This window comes from Perognathus longimembris, chromosome 3, assembly GCF_023159225.1.
Source record: "Perognathus longimembris pacificus isolate PPM17 chromosome 3, ASM2315922v1, whole genome shotgun sequence".
Classification (NCBI taxonomy): Eukaryota; Metazoa; Chordata; class Mammalia; order Rodentia; family Heteromyidae; genus Perognathus; species Perognathus longimembris.
In genome coordinates, this window is record NC_063163.1 from 121,568,121 (window position 1) to 121,583,708 (window position 15,588).

Genomic DNA, 15,588 nt, shown 5'->3' on the forward strand with positions numbered 1-15,588 from the left:
AGTAAAGACTTTTCTCCTTTCAAACCATGGCTGAGCACAAACCTTAGGCTGTCCTTTTTATTTCTGAATTTCATTCTTTAGCACGAAGTGACTCTGGTAAAATGAAGGCTGTGAGGCCCTGGTGCCAGCTGGAAAGAGAACAAAACCGACGCAGACCTGCAAACCCACACACAGCTCATCCCAAACAACGCAGACCTGCACACACACACACACACACACACACACACACACACACACAGCTCATCGCCAGACCCACGCAGACCTGCACACACACACAGCTCATCCCCAAACCCACACAGACCTGCACACACACACACACACACACACAGCTCATCCCCAAACCCACACAGACCTGCACACACACACACACACACACAGCTCATCCCCAGACCCACGCAGACCTGCACACACACACACACACACACAGCTCATCCCCAGACCCACGCAGACCTGCGCACACACACACACACAGCTCATCCCCAGACCCACGCAGACCTGCACACACACACACACACAGCTCATCGCCAAACCCACGCAGACCTGCACACACACACACACACACACAGAGCTCATCCCCAGACCCATGCAGACCTGCACACACACACACACACACACACAGCTCATCGCCAAACCCACAGACCTGCACACACACACACACACACACAGCTCATCGCCAAACCCACAGACCTGCACACACACACACATACACAGCTCATCCCCAGACCCACGCAGACCTGCACACACACACACACACACACACACACACAGCTCATCGCCAAACCCACTGAAGACACGTAAGCAGCGTCTACGCTGAGCTGAGTCACAGACCGGAAAGAAGGCCGCACGGAACACTGATGGAAAAAGCCAAGCGAGAAGAATGGGCACAGTCCTGGCGACGGAACGGGGCATCCTGAAGACCCAGTGAGGACGCAGGAAAGGAAACGCGGAGCAGCTCGGGGGAAGGCCAGGGAAGAGGCATGCACGGTTACTTTAAAACCGTGAATGGTGGGAGGGGAGCAAACGCAGCCATTGTGTTCAATATTCCGTATTCATAACTTGAGGGTGGGGATGGGAGGGAAAAGGACGGAGGGGGTGGTTATCACCCAGAGCTGGCACTTCCGTCCATCATGAGTTGATTCAAATGTCTTTCAGAGCCCTAAGCTCACTGGAGGAAGGGGTCGGGGCCTTGCGGGAACGCACCAGGTGCACTTCCCATCAGATAAAGAGCACGAGGGGCAGCGAGGTCCCTTGAGCCGGGCTGGTCCCAGCGAGGCTGTGCAGCAGCAGGGCTGGCCTGTGAGAAGAGCTGGGACACTGGAGAGCTCCTGTCTCCCAAAGAAAATACCAACAAGGGGCTCTGAGTATGTATGCGTGCACAAGGAGAGCAGAGGAGGACAATGGTGTTTGAAATATGTTTGTCTCTGGATCAGGAAAATGTGGTACATATACACAATGGAATTTTCTGCCTCTATCAGAAAGAATGACATTGCCCCATTCATAAGGAAATGGAAGGACTTGGAAAAAATTATACTAAGTGAAGTGAGCCAGACCCAAAGAAACATGGACTCTATGGTCTCCCTCATAGGGAATAATTAGTACAGGTTTAGGCTAGTCATAGCAGAAGATCACAAGAGCCCAATAGCTATACCCTTATGAACACATAAGATGATGCTAAGTGAAATGAACTCCATGTTATGGAAACGATTGTTATATCACAGTTGTAACTACTTTCAACGTTCCATGTGTATCTGTAGCTTCTATTATTGATAATGTTCTTGTATCACCTTCCTGTGGTTGTACCTACACTATCTCTGTAATCTTATCTGAGTATATTGGAAACCGTGTATACTGGTATTAGAAGTAGGAATTTGAAAGGGAATACCAAAATCGAGAGACAGAGGGTAAAAAAAAAGAACAACTACAAAAGCAATACTTGCAAAACTGTTTGGTGTAAGTGAACTGAACACCCCATGGGGGGAAAGGGAAAGGGGGAAGAGGGAGGGGGGTATGAGGGACAAGGTAACAAACAGTACAGGAAATGTATCCTATGCCTAACGTATGAAACTGTAACCTCTCTGTACATCAGTTTGATAATAAAAATTTGAAAAAAAAAAGAAATATGTTTGTCTCACAACTGAAAGAGTAGGCACATTTTTATGATCCCTCAAATAAATATGTATGCTTAGGATAGTTAAGTAAACTATTTCTGAATACCTGGAACTAAGTCATTTGAACTATTTGAAAGACCCAGGGAGTCTCCTCAGGGCTGGGGATTGCACAGACAGCGTCCACACGCCAGGCCGGTGCGCTGAGCCTCAGCCTCAGCCGCCGCCAGTTTGGTTTTTTTCATATGTGAATTCTGAAGCCTAGAAAAACAAAGCATATCTATTAAAACTGCCTTGGTGGGAACAGTAACAATTGCTTTAGTGGGAACCGTAACCATTATTGATGTAGAAAGACAAAAAGGCCAAGGAGGCTGAGGCAGTGCTATGGTCGGAGACCGGCCCATCCAGCCCTACAGCGAGCGGCGAGAGGGTGAGGCGGTCCGCAGAAGATGTCCTGCTAAGTCTTTCTAGTTGTGTGTCTGAATCTAATGTCTGTAATTCGAATGACACCAAACTGTAATGTAAAAATCACCAGTAACTAGAATTACTGCATCTTCAAACCTTGAACTCCGTACCCTCCCAGTCGAACTGGAACTGGGAAGCACCTGTGCCAAGCTCCTCCCACAAGCGCCCGGCTGTGGGTGTGGCTCAGCGTGGCCGGGTGGGGCCGGGGGCTCAACCCGCAGCACCGCAGGGCGGGGAAATCTCTCTCCTTCCAGTCCAGGTGCCTGGGATCCTGGAAGAGGCTTCGACTCCTCTCCAAGAGAGATGGCTGAGGGCCGGGGACTCTCCGGGGAGATTCTGGCCCCGTGGCTGATTCTGATGGCTGTCGCCACGGTAGGGTCCTCTGAAGTTACCTCTGCCCCTCGTCCCAACCCCGGTGTTGTCTCCGTGCCCGGGGCGGACCACACACCTGCCCTTGGATCCAGAGCGCGGCTTTCAGGTGGAGGAGCGGCGTAACGTGGGCCGCATCACACGTTTCACGCAGGTCTTTACGGCACATCATTTTATCCGACCTAGTGATAAATCCGTGGCAATACGGGGTCGCGTGTACATCGCTGTGCCGTACGCCACTGCGTTGCCATCCGTGTCCTGAAAGGACACATGGTGTGTAAGACATTGCCATCCGTGTCCTGAAAGGACACATGGTGTGTAAGACATTGCCATCCGTGTCCTGAAAGGACACATGGTGTGTAAGACATTGCCATCCGTGTCCTGAAAGGACACATGGTGTGTAAGACATTGCCATCCGTGCAATCAGACGAATCTGAGTTTGTCTCTTAGGTACTTCAGTTCTCTGACTTCTGAGACACGCACGTGTGTGTGTGTGTGTGCGCGTGTGTGCGAACACACGTGCCTTACAAGTGAGAGTGATGACATACACTAGGTTTGTTCTAAGTAATGAAAGCCTGCATCTGAAATGGCTGGTGTGAGCCGACAGTCAGCGGCAGGTGTGAATGGAGACGTCAGGCCGCTCAGGGTGCACGCGGAGCATAAACAGAGAAGAACGAATACAGACAGAGTAGGAAAGTTTGAGTCTGTCATAGAAGTCAGATATACCGTATCTCCTTTTCAGTGTAATTATATAGTTGCTTTAAATGAAAGGCCTCTATGTTAGGCCGGGGCCTTTTACCAGCCGTTTCATCTGCTGGTGTTTGCTGAGACTGTTGCTGTACGTAGCGCACCTGCGGCACAGCTCGGGAAGCAGCCCTCACGCGGGTCTCAAAACCCCTCAGCTATGTTAGGTGAGAGGAAGGCTGTCATCCACACCTCTCGTCCGACTGACTGCGTCCCAAATCTGTGCACCACGGTCTCCCTGGAAATTAATGAACGACTAAATTTCAGATTCTTAATCCTTCACACGACTTAAGAAAACAAGCTGACATTTTATTATTTCAGTATTCTGAAGAATTTTATGAGAACAAAATCAGAGATTCTACAGGGCAAATTAGTAAAATACTTTATGGTCTTAATCAAGAGAAATAGCCCAATGTATCTACCTTTTTATGGCGTGAAAAATAAAGGCTTTTAGATTTAATGGGCCACCGCTGTGGAGCGGGGCTGGGTGGGGGAAGGGCGGTCCTTAGAGCTTTTCCAGGCACATGGGCAGCAAGTAATAAAGCTAATTTATTTCCAAAATAGCAAATTGCTTTCTAGCAAATGGTCCACAAGGGTGCAATAAAAACTACAACATTAAAGAATTTTTGACATGGTAAATAATGAAGAGATGGTCAAGGACTTGATACAAAGTTTCCATCTAATTACAAATTACCTGACGTGGGAGTATGAAACTCTACACCGTGGTGATGGAGTCCAACCCCAACCTACGGGGCGAACAGTTAGGACCACGCGCAGACCCACAGGGCCACGACACGCAGGACCACGCACGGACCCACAGGGCCACGACACGCAGGACCACATGCAGACCCACAGGGCCACGACACGCAGGACCACGCACGGACCCACAGGGCCACGACACGCAGGACCACACGCAGACCCACAGGGCCACGACACACAGGACCATGCGCGGACCCACAGGACCACGACACGCAGGACCACGCACGGACCCACAGGGCCACGACACGCAGGACCACATGCAGACCCACAGGACCACGACACACAGGACCACGCGCAGACCCACAGGGCCACGACACACAGGACCACGCGCAGACCCACAGGACCACGACATGCAGGACCACGCGCAGACCCACAGGGCCACGACACGCAGGACCACGCACGGACCCACAGGGCCACGACACGCAGGACCACATGCAGACCCACAGGGCCACGACATGCAGGACCACGCGCAGACCCACAGGACCACGACACGCAGGACCACGCGCAGACCCACAAGGCCACGACACGCAGGACCACACGCAGACCCACATGGCCACGACACACAGGACCACATGCAGACCCACAGGACGACACACAGGACCACGCGCAGACCCACAGGACCACGACACACAGGACCACGCACGGACCCACAGGACCACGACACGCAGGACCACATGCAGACCCACAGGGCCACGACATGCGGGACCACACGCAGACCCACATGGCCACGACACGCAGGACCACATGCAGACCCACAGGACCACGACACGCAGGACCACGCACGGACCCACAGGACCACGACATGCAGGACCACGCACGGACCCACAGGGCCACGACACGCAGGACCACGCACGGACCCACAGGACCACGACACGCAGGACCACGCACGGACCCACAGGGCCACGACACGCAGGACCACGCACGGACCCACAGGGCCACGACACGCAGGACCACGCACGGACCCACAGGGCCATGACACACAGGACCATGCGTGGGTCACAGGACCCACGAAGGACGAATGAGACGAGAAATCTGAGCCAAACACCTGTGAGTGTGAACCTGAAGTGCTGACATGGCGCAGTCTGACAGGCTGGTCACTGCCTGTGTAGGAACGGCATGAGGATGCCAAATTACTCATGAGACCACAGCTAAATGTCGCACAAGTCTAGTTCACTGGTTCAACCCCGGCACCCACCACCTCCGGGGAGGACATGGGGGAGGGGAAGCTCTGCCCCTGCCCGCCTCTAGGAGCCAAGACTGCCAGGATTCTTCAAACGTTTCCCAAGGAGAGAGATCCAAATGGGCTGGCAGGGTTAAAAAAATTAAAACAAAAAACAACCAGAGCACCAGGTTTTGAGACTTAAGGCAAACAAAATATTTTGTTCATAATTTTTGAGTAAAAACCTACCTTCCAAGATAAATGAGGTTTTGCAATATCATTTAATAATATACCTACTGGGTATTAACCCGCTTGTATGCTATCTCTAGAAGTGATATGGAATGCTTCACGAATTTGCGTGTCATCCTTGCACAGGGGCCATGCTAATCTTCTCTGTATCGTTCCAATTTTAGTATATGTGCTGCAGAAGTGAGCCCTACTCTAGAAATTATAGAACATAATCTAATCCCTCCTATATCATTAATTCATCTTGATTCAGTTAAAATGCATTTAAAATATCTACTGGAACATTTAGTACTATTATATTATTTTATTTAATATTAATTTTTAACATATTATTTACCATATACTTATCTAACACTGTCTTATTAAATAAATGTTTTATTTAATTGGAACATTTCTGTTTACAATTTTATTTCATAATAAATGTATTCAACATACTACCATAAAATGCAATAATCATTTTACCACTTCTTTGAAACTATCTGTACAAAATGTCACAATGGACTGGAAAACTCCTGTTTGCACCTGCAGGAGGTACTGTCTAACCCTCTCAACAAAACACTGACATAAATTGCACTTAATGATTAAGTGCCTTAAAACTTACATGCCACTCAGACACTGACTCTGAAAATACTTTCAGCACGAAATCCTTTTAAATGTTGAGTGTTTTTTCCCATACATCTGGTGCCCTGGCAAGTCCTCTCTGAGTGAATTTCCTAGGACTGCTGGTTCTCTGGCCACAGAGGCCTGTCCCAGGACGCGGGGGTGACGGCTGCGGAGGCGGGACTACGAGGAAGGCCCGGGAAGCGTCTGCTCCTAGAACAAACTCCTCGAAACACAGGTGCTCAGAAAACAATTCTTCAGTGCGGAGACCGTAGGAGATAAATACATCTCATTCATCGTTGAGTGAAAAGTTTGATATTTGGGGCGGGGGGGGGGGGGGGTGAGGGCACACTTTTCCTCCAAGCAAATACACAATCCAAATGCTGCAGTAAATTTCATCCTTGGGCCGTCCAGTCCTGCTACATCTCTACCTAAACCGCCACAGACATGACATTGCTCAGGTGACGAGCTCTGCCTTCCCGCCACCCCGCCACATGCTTTCTGTCTGGGGTGTTTGGGGGCCCCTGCGGGCAGCAGTTCGCTGTCAGAAGTGGGGTCCGCAGCTCGGGTGGCACCTGGGTCCACAGGCAGAGCTCACTGATGTTTTCCGATCGCTCTCAGAGCTGCCCCCACCCCGGCAGCTCCAGGGCAAAAGGCCGGCACCGTCGCCGCCCACAGCCCACCCTCGCTGGAGCTGTCCAGCGGCCCCGTGCCGGGCCGCACGCCGCTCAGACGCAGCCCCACCCCGGCGAGGCGGCAGAGGAGCGAGCTCACCCCGACACCGCCTTGCGCCAGGCCGCACGCCGCTCAGACGCAGCCCCACCCCGGGAGCAGGGAGAGGAACGAGCTCACCGCGACACCGCCTTGCGCCAGGCCGCACGCCGCTCAGACGCAGTCCCACCCCGGCGAGACGGCAGAGGAACGAGCTGTGGACGCCGGCAGCCTGTTTTCACTCTGCTCGGCGGCTCCTCGGCTCTCTGGGTATTTCCTTGCCTCGCAGGCTGAGGAGCACATGGAGTCAATGGCTACACCTGTTCCTTGCCTCCCGCCGCTCGGCCAGGCGAGGGCGTACGGATAGGTAGAGTGTGTTCCGTTCTGCGTCAATCACTCGTGCTTATCTACGGCACAGGCCACCATTTTCCACAGCACTGCCTCTGGCCCATCCTGTGCCTGGGCTCTGGCTGCCCACCGTGGGGAGGGCAGGCGCCGTGGGGAGGGCAGGCGCCGTGGGGAGGGCAGGTGGGGCCCGGGCCCCCCCCCCTCCAGTGCACGGGCACCATGCCGATGGGCGTTCGCAAGCTCAGCAGGCCCTGATTGTCCCCCGGAAGCGGCGCTCAGTGGTCAGGGCGGGCACACTCAAGCCCAGGTCAAACCTTCGGGGCCAGCAAGGGTCAGGACGCGTGGGAGGGCGGTCACGCGTGCAGTCTTCTGTTTGGTGTACCGGTTGAGACTGAGGTTTGAAACGACCACACGTGATTAGGTGAGCTTTGTGCACAGAAATGAAGCCCTCGGCCCGGCTCCTTAGGAAGAGGAAGCGCACTGGCTCGCGGATTTGAAGGCTGGAAGGCTGCGTGGCACGGCAGGAGCGGGGGGGTGCCGGCGTCCGGGGGGCAGGGGGGCAGGGCCAGGGGGAGGCCAGGCCAGGAACTGCCTTCCAATAGCAGCTCTGGTGACCTGCCCCCCTTGCCCCAGCTCTTAAAGGGGAAGCAGCACCCCCCAGTGCCAGCTGGGGAGGGAAGAAGCCTCTAGTCCAGGAGTTTTGCCGGGGGGGGGGCATTTAGGCCATATCCAAACCACAGCGAGCATTTTCACTTGAAGAAGAGCCGTGTAGCTTCTCAAGTAGCAAAAACAAGCGAGGTTATGTTTTCCCCGAAGACATTTTATCTCAATCAAGAGTAGCTTTTTGTTCTAAGTAATGTTTCTCCTACAAAATAGTTAAACGGGACAAAATACAACGCAAAGGTCATAAAACGTCCCCAGGGCTCCACAATTTACTGCAGAAGTCGTTCTCAGCCCTCAGCTGTCTGTGGATGGTATGATGAGGGGACTCAGTTTGCCTGCGGTCGGAGCCTAGCTGCTGCCGAGAGGAATCTTCTATCAGCTCCTTCCATGCCTGCAAAACAGGAGACCGTGCGCAAGCAGGGGAGAGCCGTGACTTCCTCCTGAGCACACCGGGCCGTTCGATCGCGCGAGGAACGTGTCCACACTGACAGCTCCCGAGGGCCACCGGCCGGCGCTCCATGCCGGTGACGGCTCTCGGGTCGCGGCCGGCCCGGGGGAGGGGCGACCCTCTGGCTGCCCGAGACGCCCCTCCCTGGCGGAGTGGCCGGCCTCGCGTCAGCGAGGGGACCCGTCTCCTGACACACGAGGCAGCTCACGGAGCCTGAGTGCACCCGGCTCACACCTCAGCGGAGCTCACTGGACTCCCCTGCATGCGATTTTCCCAGAATCCTCTGTGGCTTAGAATCTGACAACTAGGAGCTGCCCCTTAAAACTATTTTCTACTTTTATTATCATCATCACCATCATCGTCATCATCATCAGTTAGGCGGTTTGAACTCAGGGACTGGGTGCTGTCTCAGCTTTCTGCTCAAGGCTGGCACTCTACCGCTTTGAGCCACAGCACCACTCTGGTTTTCTCGTGTTTAGTAATAGATAGGAGTCTCACGGACGTTCCTGCCTGTGCTTTGAACCTTGATCCTCAGTTCTCAGCCTCCTGAGTAAACTAGGATTACAGGTGTGAGCCAGTGGTGCCCGGACTGAGATTTTTTTTTTTAATGTAGTGTAATGTGTAATTTTTCTTCCTGATCTGAACAGGTCTCCCCCTACCCAGTTTTGTAATTAATCAATCTTGGTGTTTCCTGTTAAGTGAGTCTTTAGATAGACAAGGACTCATTCTTACCAGAGAAGCAGTTTAAAACTTTCATACAAGTGAGCACCGCAAGCCATGCACCACGCCACCGCCCACAGTAGCGACACTCAGCCTTTGCTCTCGGATTGTGCGTGATGCTGGGACCACTGGGATTTTCCTCATGAGCCACCCCCAGCTCACACCCGCCCATCCCACTCGCCCCAGGAAGAAGCGGGTTTGCACAGAGTCACACATCAGCTGGAAATGCAATGGCAGGTGTAAACAAAAAGGTTCCCAGGGTCGGATTCCACCCTGTCTAAGGACTTCCCGTCATTAATTCTGGAACAACTGTTCTCTGAGCATGGGTCAGGCACTGGGCTCGATGGCAGGGAAGATGACAATTACGACCTGCTACAGAGCAGATCCCAGGGGCTGACACAGCGGGGAGGCCACACGAGCTCGGCAGGCACGGGAGGGCTCGAGCGGATTGCCGGCATCTTCCTTCAGGGCTTATGAGTTTCTCTGGCACTCCGTGGTCGCTCCCTGTGTCTGATGGACAGCATTTGCAGAGACGAGAGGCTATGTTTGCAGAACAACGAAGTTTATGGAGAGGGAAGAAAGTATGGCTGCAATGTCTGCTCCAGCCACATTAGCCCACTGCTCTCATAGCCTACTGCCTACAGCAAAGTGCTTCTCAGAAAGGGAGCTTCCGTCCCATGCATGCTGCTGGAGAATGAGATAAGATAAGTAATCGTTATTGATATATGACTCCAAGGAACTGTTTAGTGTCTTTTGGACAGCAATGAGCAAAGCAAAAGTCTGTTCTAGCACAATGTGCTCCACGTCTGCTTGTTTCCCTGCCCTGTGTTTCCAGTCTCTCCCCGCACAACCTCGCCTGCCAGCTTGCGGGAGGAGATTCTGCAAGTGATGGCAAGTCGTATTTTTTAAGTCATTTTGTACAACGGGCACATGGAAGTCAGCATACAGAAACAGACGTGAAATAGCACAGGGTTTTTATTGAAGTATCAAATAAGGTAATGATTTATCATCCAGTAAGGAAGATTAATTTTCACCTGGAGACTCATATAGCTTACTGGGAAGAGCTCAAGTAGAAAATTCAAGTTGCAAATGATAACTGGATTCAAGATGGCTATTTAGTCAGGAGAAACTCATAAAGAAAATACTGCTCAACTGTTAGCAGTGAGATTGTTTCCTTCAGAAGTAAATAGAATAGCCCCTTAAAGGGGGCAGTTGGCTTACTTGAAAAAGTGTCTACTTGCTAAAGAGACGGGACGACCGCAGCTCTTGATCAGCACATGATGAAAATTCACCACATGCACATAGGGTGTCAAAGCCACGCCAGGGCAGAGTGCAGTCCCACCACCTCCCTGCAGGGGGCGCTCCACTCGTGCCCTCAGCCTGCTGTAAGATGAGGAGCCAACCATTTCCACAGCCCCGGTAAGGCCGGGGATGCGCGGCTTGCGAAGACACTGCGGCTACGCCTGACGCGGGAGTCCTGACTGCTGCCATGCAATGTGCACTCTGGCTCTTCAGTTGGTAAGCTAAATCAAGACACATTTTATTGTTCTGATCGCTAATTTGAATACCTGAAAACAGACTGTCAACTTACATGTTTCATTAAAGTTCAGTCAACTGTTTTAGAAAAGGTAACTCCAGATAGCTAAGTAGATGTTCATTAGAAACGAAGCTTTACTATTAGTAGTAGTGGCTGACAGTAGACACAGACGTTGTTACCTTTCCATATGTGTTTACAGTGTATTCCTATCACTCCCACTCTTCCTGGTCCACTTCACAAATAATTCCATGTAAGCCTTTGATGGTCATACAGGTGAATATGAATATCATACATCCCATCCTCAGTTTGTAAAGTCAGGTACTGCACAGAGCCAAACACTTGCAGGTGGTAGTTATCAGAAACACAAGGTCTACCTTCCTTCTTCATGAGCTAATTAAGCATCATTTTCTCCACCACCGCTGTCTGGATTTGCTTTGTGTGCCTCTCCTCTTTCTCTGTCCGTGTGGTGTTGCTGAGGCTAACAGCAGCCCTCAGGTCTGTGGACAAGGAAAGGCTGTACTTTTTCTTTGTCTCTGCGACAGAGAGTGTCTTTGTAAAGACAGACACACAACTCAAAATTGATTGTCATGATCCAGGATTTTGTCAGAGCCATTGTTAAACTACTTGGGAAAGTGGATACTGTTTTCTAAGCTGGATCGGTGATATCAACACTCTTCCGTGGGGAGTGAAGTGCTGGAAAGTCAAGGGCATTCAATGAAGGGTCAAGGGCATTCAAGGAAATGCCGAGTCAAAGGCATGAGAAAAGCAGGAGTATAATTTGAGGTTGGAGTTTATCATGGTCACAATGTGAACTTCTCGCTGACTGGGCCATGTGACTCCCCACTGTGTCCTTTGTTGTGTACACTATTCTGAGTGGGGTGTTATCCACTGCAGTGAAGCAAATAATGGACAATATAATTTTAAGTGGCAAAGTACCTCAGAAGATCAATCTCTGGTTTGGAGGAAACTATCAGGCATGACTTCCTCAAGGCGAAGGAAGAGTCTGAGCTGAATCTCAATGAATGAAGAATTTCTGTTCTATAAAACATGGAAGACAACTCCAATCTCTGTGGAAGCTGGAGGCTAACCATTCTGACTAACTCTGATTGGGTGAGAGCGATAGGGGTAGTGCTGCCGGACTAGAGTCACGTAGACTTCATATTTAGGCAGCCAATCAAAGATCTGGACGAGAGGACTGGGTTTGATACCTGTGGGTCTACTTGGTATTTAGTTTTCTTAGTCCTACAATAAAAAGGTGAAACAGAACAGCATGGAGGAAAATCAATTAACAGGTTAGCAAAAGTCATGTGAATAACCTTTCCAGGAAGCTGGCCTTTTCATGGAATAATCAATGCGGGACCACCTGTTTCCAAACCTCAGCACACAAGGAAATTCAGATCACCATCTCTTTGTTAATTAGCACTCTACTGAAAACAAAGCCTGGAGAAGTTGGGCCAGCATCTATTCTTGAATCCTCCTTTCGCTGAAAGTGATTGATATTATTGTGCAACTCAATTAAATGTGCAGGAGGCATTGTAAAGCACCCAAAAAAAACACACATCAGCTGGAAGTGCCATCTCTAAATCTTCCCTGGATAATTAGAATCCTCTACTTTGTTGATTAATACAGAACCAATCTTATGTTCAGTGTTTTCGTTCAACCACCTTTCTCATGATCTATTTCGCCCAGGACTTTGTTTCCATTATGAATTCAGCAAAGCGCTGAAGGCCTTCGCTCAAGTTACACTGTGTGGCTTTAATTTCATTAAACAAAATGGATTGCGGGGTCGTTTACGTTGAAGGCGGCAGAATGCGGTGAATTGTCTTTTAACTGGTTGGAAAGTATGATGCCTTTCTTTTTTGGGGGGAGGCGGTGTCCTGCTGCTGCAAAAGCAAAGTCATCAGCTCATCGTCGAATCCCACAGGCCCGGGAGAGAGTCACGCCCACGGGGCCGCGTCCCCGTGAGCTGGGCAGGAGAGGCAAGACGGTCCGACCGCGTGGGCCTTGGAAGAAGAGAGGAGTCCACGGAGCGCTCTGGGGGGGAGGCCCGGCGGGTGCCGCGCGGACGGGGGAGCAGCCGTGCGCCGCGGGAGGACTCGGGGAAACGGTGCAGGGCTCCCAAGCCAAAGCGGCCAAGCGGGCAGCCTCCACCCCGCGCGCTGGCTCTCGAGCGCGGCCGAGCACGGTCCGCGCGCACGCACGCACGGTCCGCATGTACACATGCACGCACGGTCCACACGCACGCACAATCCGCACACATGCACGGTCCGTTCATATGCACGGCCCATGCGCACGCAGGGTCCACTCATATGCATGGTCCACACGCAGGGTCCGCTCGTATGCACGGTCCACACGCATGCACGGTCCACACGCATGCACGGTCCACACGCACAGTCCGCTCGTATGCACGGTCCACATGCATGCACGGTCCACACGCACAGTCCGCTCGTATGCACGGTCCACACGCATGCACGGTCCACACACATGCACGGTCCACACACATGCACGGTCCACACACATGCACGGTCCACACGCATGCACGGTCCACACGCATGCACGGTCCACACGCATGCACGGTCCACACGCACGTTCCGCTCATATGCACGGTCCACACGCATGCACGGTCCACACGCATGCACGGTCCACACGCATGCACGGTCCACACGCATGCACGGTCCACACGCACGCACGGTCCACACGCATGCACGGTCCACACACACGCACGGTCCACACGCATGCACGGTCCACACGCATGCACGGTCCACACGCATGCACGGTCCACACGCATGCACGGTCCACACACACGCACGGTCCACACGCATGCACGGTCCACACACATGCACGGTCTGCTGCACGCACGGATCGCACGGTCCGCAAGGAAAGCCGGGCCGCCGTGTCCGTCGAGCCCGCGCCCTCGCACGCAGGGACGAGCGTTGTGCGTGAGCTCAGGACGCACTGACGAGGGCAGTGACCGACACCGGCGGTTTTCCACGTCTGTGACACCTGCGTGACGCTCGCCGCGCCTGCCTTCCGCCATCGCGCGCGCTTTCTCACCGCACCACAGTGTTGCGATTCCCCGTTCATCCCGTGCGCGCCCTGGCCGCACCTCGAGCCCCGCGTGGTGAGTGCCCGCCCCACGAGCGCCCGCCGCTCCTCTCCTCCCCACTTCCTGTCACCCAGATCTGAGACGGCAGGCAGGCCAGACCCGTCACTAACCGATCCCCGACCGCCGCCCGGGAGCCGGAATGGAGCCCATCGGACCTGGCGAGGCGCGTGCGGGCCCCCTCGCGGGAGAGGGGGCTGAGCACCGCGGGCCCTGGGCGCCCACGTCGGGTGGGCGCGGGACACGGAGCCGCTCCAGGCGGCCCTTGGCCTCGCAGGGCCGGGGCAAGCCGTGAGGGAACCCGGCCTCGGCCGGGCGAGGTCAAGGAGACCCGGCCGGAGCCCCGGCCCCGAGCCCGGGACGCTGCCGGCCGAGGCGGCCCGGTGGAGGGGGTGGCGGGGGGGGGGGGGGGAGCAGGACACAGCCCGAGAGAGGGGCCCGGTCGTGGGGACCAGGCGGCTGTGGCCCCCATGCGTGGACGGAGGGAACCACTCCGACCGCTCAGCCCCGCGCGAGCCTGTGGTCAGGGCGGCGGGAAGGGAGCCCGAGCGCCTGGACAAGGGCAGCACCCCGGAAACCCCGGGCCTGGACGCGGGGGGGGGGGGGGGCGCACGCGCCCCCCCCACAGGACACCGACGAGACACCGGTAAGGGACTCCCCCTAAAGAGGCAGGACGCAACCCGCTGCACCTGGGGCCGGAGTCCAAGCCTGTGAAAAAAATGTGTGTGTGTATACATCTATGTGTATATATGTCTTGTTAATGGTCTACATATCTATCTATCTATCTATCTGTCTGTCTGTCTGTCTGTCTGTCTGTCTATCTATCTATCTATCTGTCTGTCTGTCTGTCTATCTATCTATCTATCTATCTGTCTGTCTGTCTGTCTGTCTATCTATCTATCTATCTATCTGTCTGTCTGTCTGTCTGTCTATCTATCTATCTATCTATCTATCTGTCTGTCTGTCTATCTATCTATCTATCTATCTATCTTAACAAGACATTACAAAACAGCTGCCGTAGAGAAACTCTGCAAGCCCAGAGGACGCGGAGAGCAAGGTCATGTTTTAACAGGCTGCATCCTGCCGTTTGCATCGCCAAAGAGCCAACGTAAATACAAGTGCCAAATATTCATGGCAATGTAATATCAAGCAGACTCGGTAATGTTTTGTTTTCCTTATTAATGCTTCCTTAGCAATACACCTTTTCTTAGGTACATCTTCCTTCCTTCTCTGTATCCTTGTATAAGCGTGATGCATACACCTATTTATGTATTCATAAATGCATATCATTATCTCTATCACTAGGTAATAAACGTACAGGAGGGAAGAAAGATGGTATTACCTCTTCACACAGGGCCGTCACCTGGCTCTTGAGGAGCTGCTCATCCTGAGGATTATAAGCTTCGAGATGAAGGTTTACGCTTTTACGAAGCGGTGCTTTGTGTTAACACTGAGTACGGAGGGGAGACAGGCCTGGAGACTGGACGCCTTGGCACCGGCAGCGATCAGCTTACCCCTCCCAGCACCAAGGGCCCACAGGGCATTCAGCGAGAGCCAGGGGCTGGGAGTGACCCCCTCACCACCCGGGCAGCCCTGCCTGGCCAGGCACCA

The 15,588-nt window shown here is 53.1% G+C and overlaps 1 non-coding gene across 1 annotated transcript; it reads right to left on the bottom strand.

Annotated features, from left to right (window-relative positions):
• Positions 1-5,931: 5,931 nt before the first annotated feature.
• LOC125349845 lies at positions 5,932-6,038 on the bottom strand. Its single transcript, XR_007210641.1, has one exon. It is a non-coding gene; the product is annotated as a U6 spliceosomal RNA (small nuclear RNA).
• Between the last annotated feature and the right edge of the window lie 9,550 nt (positions 6,039-15,588).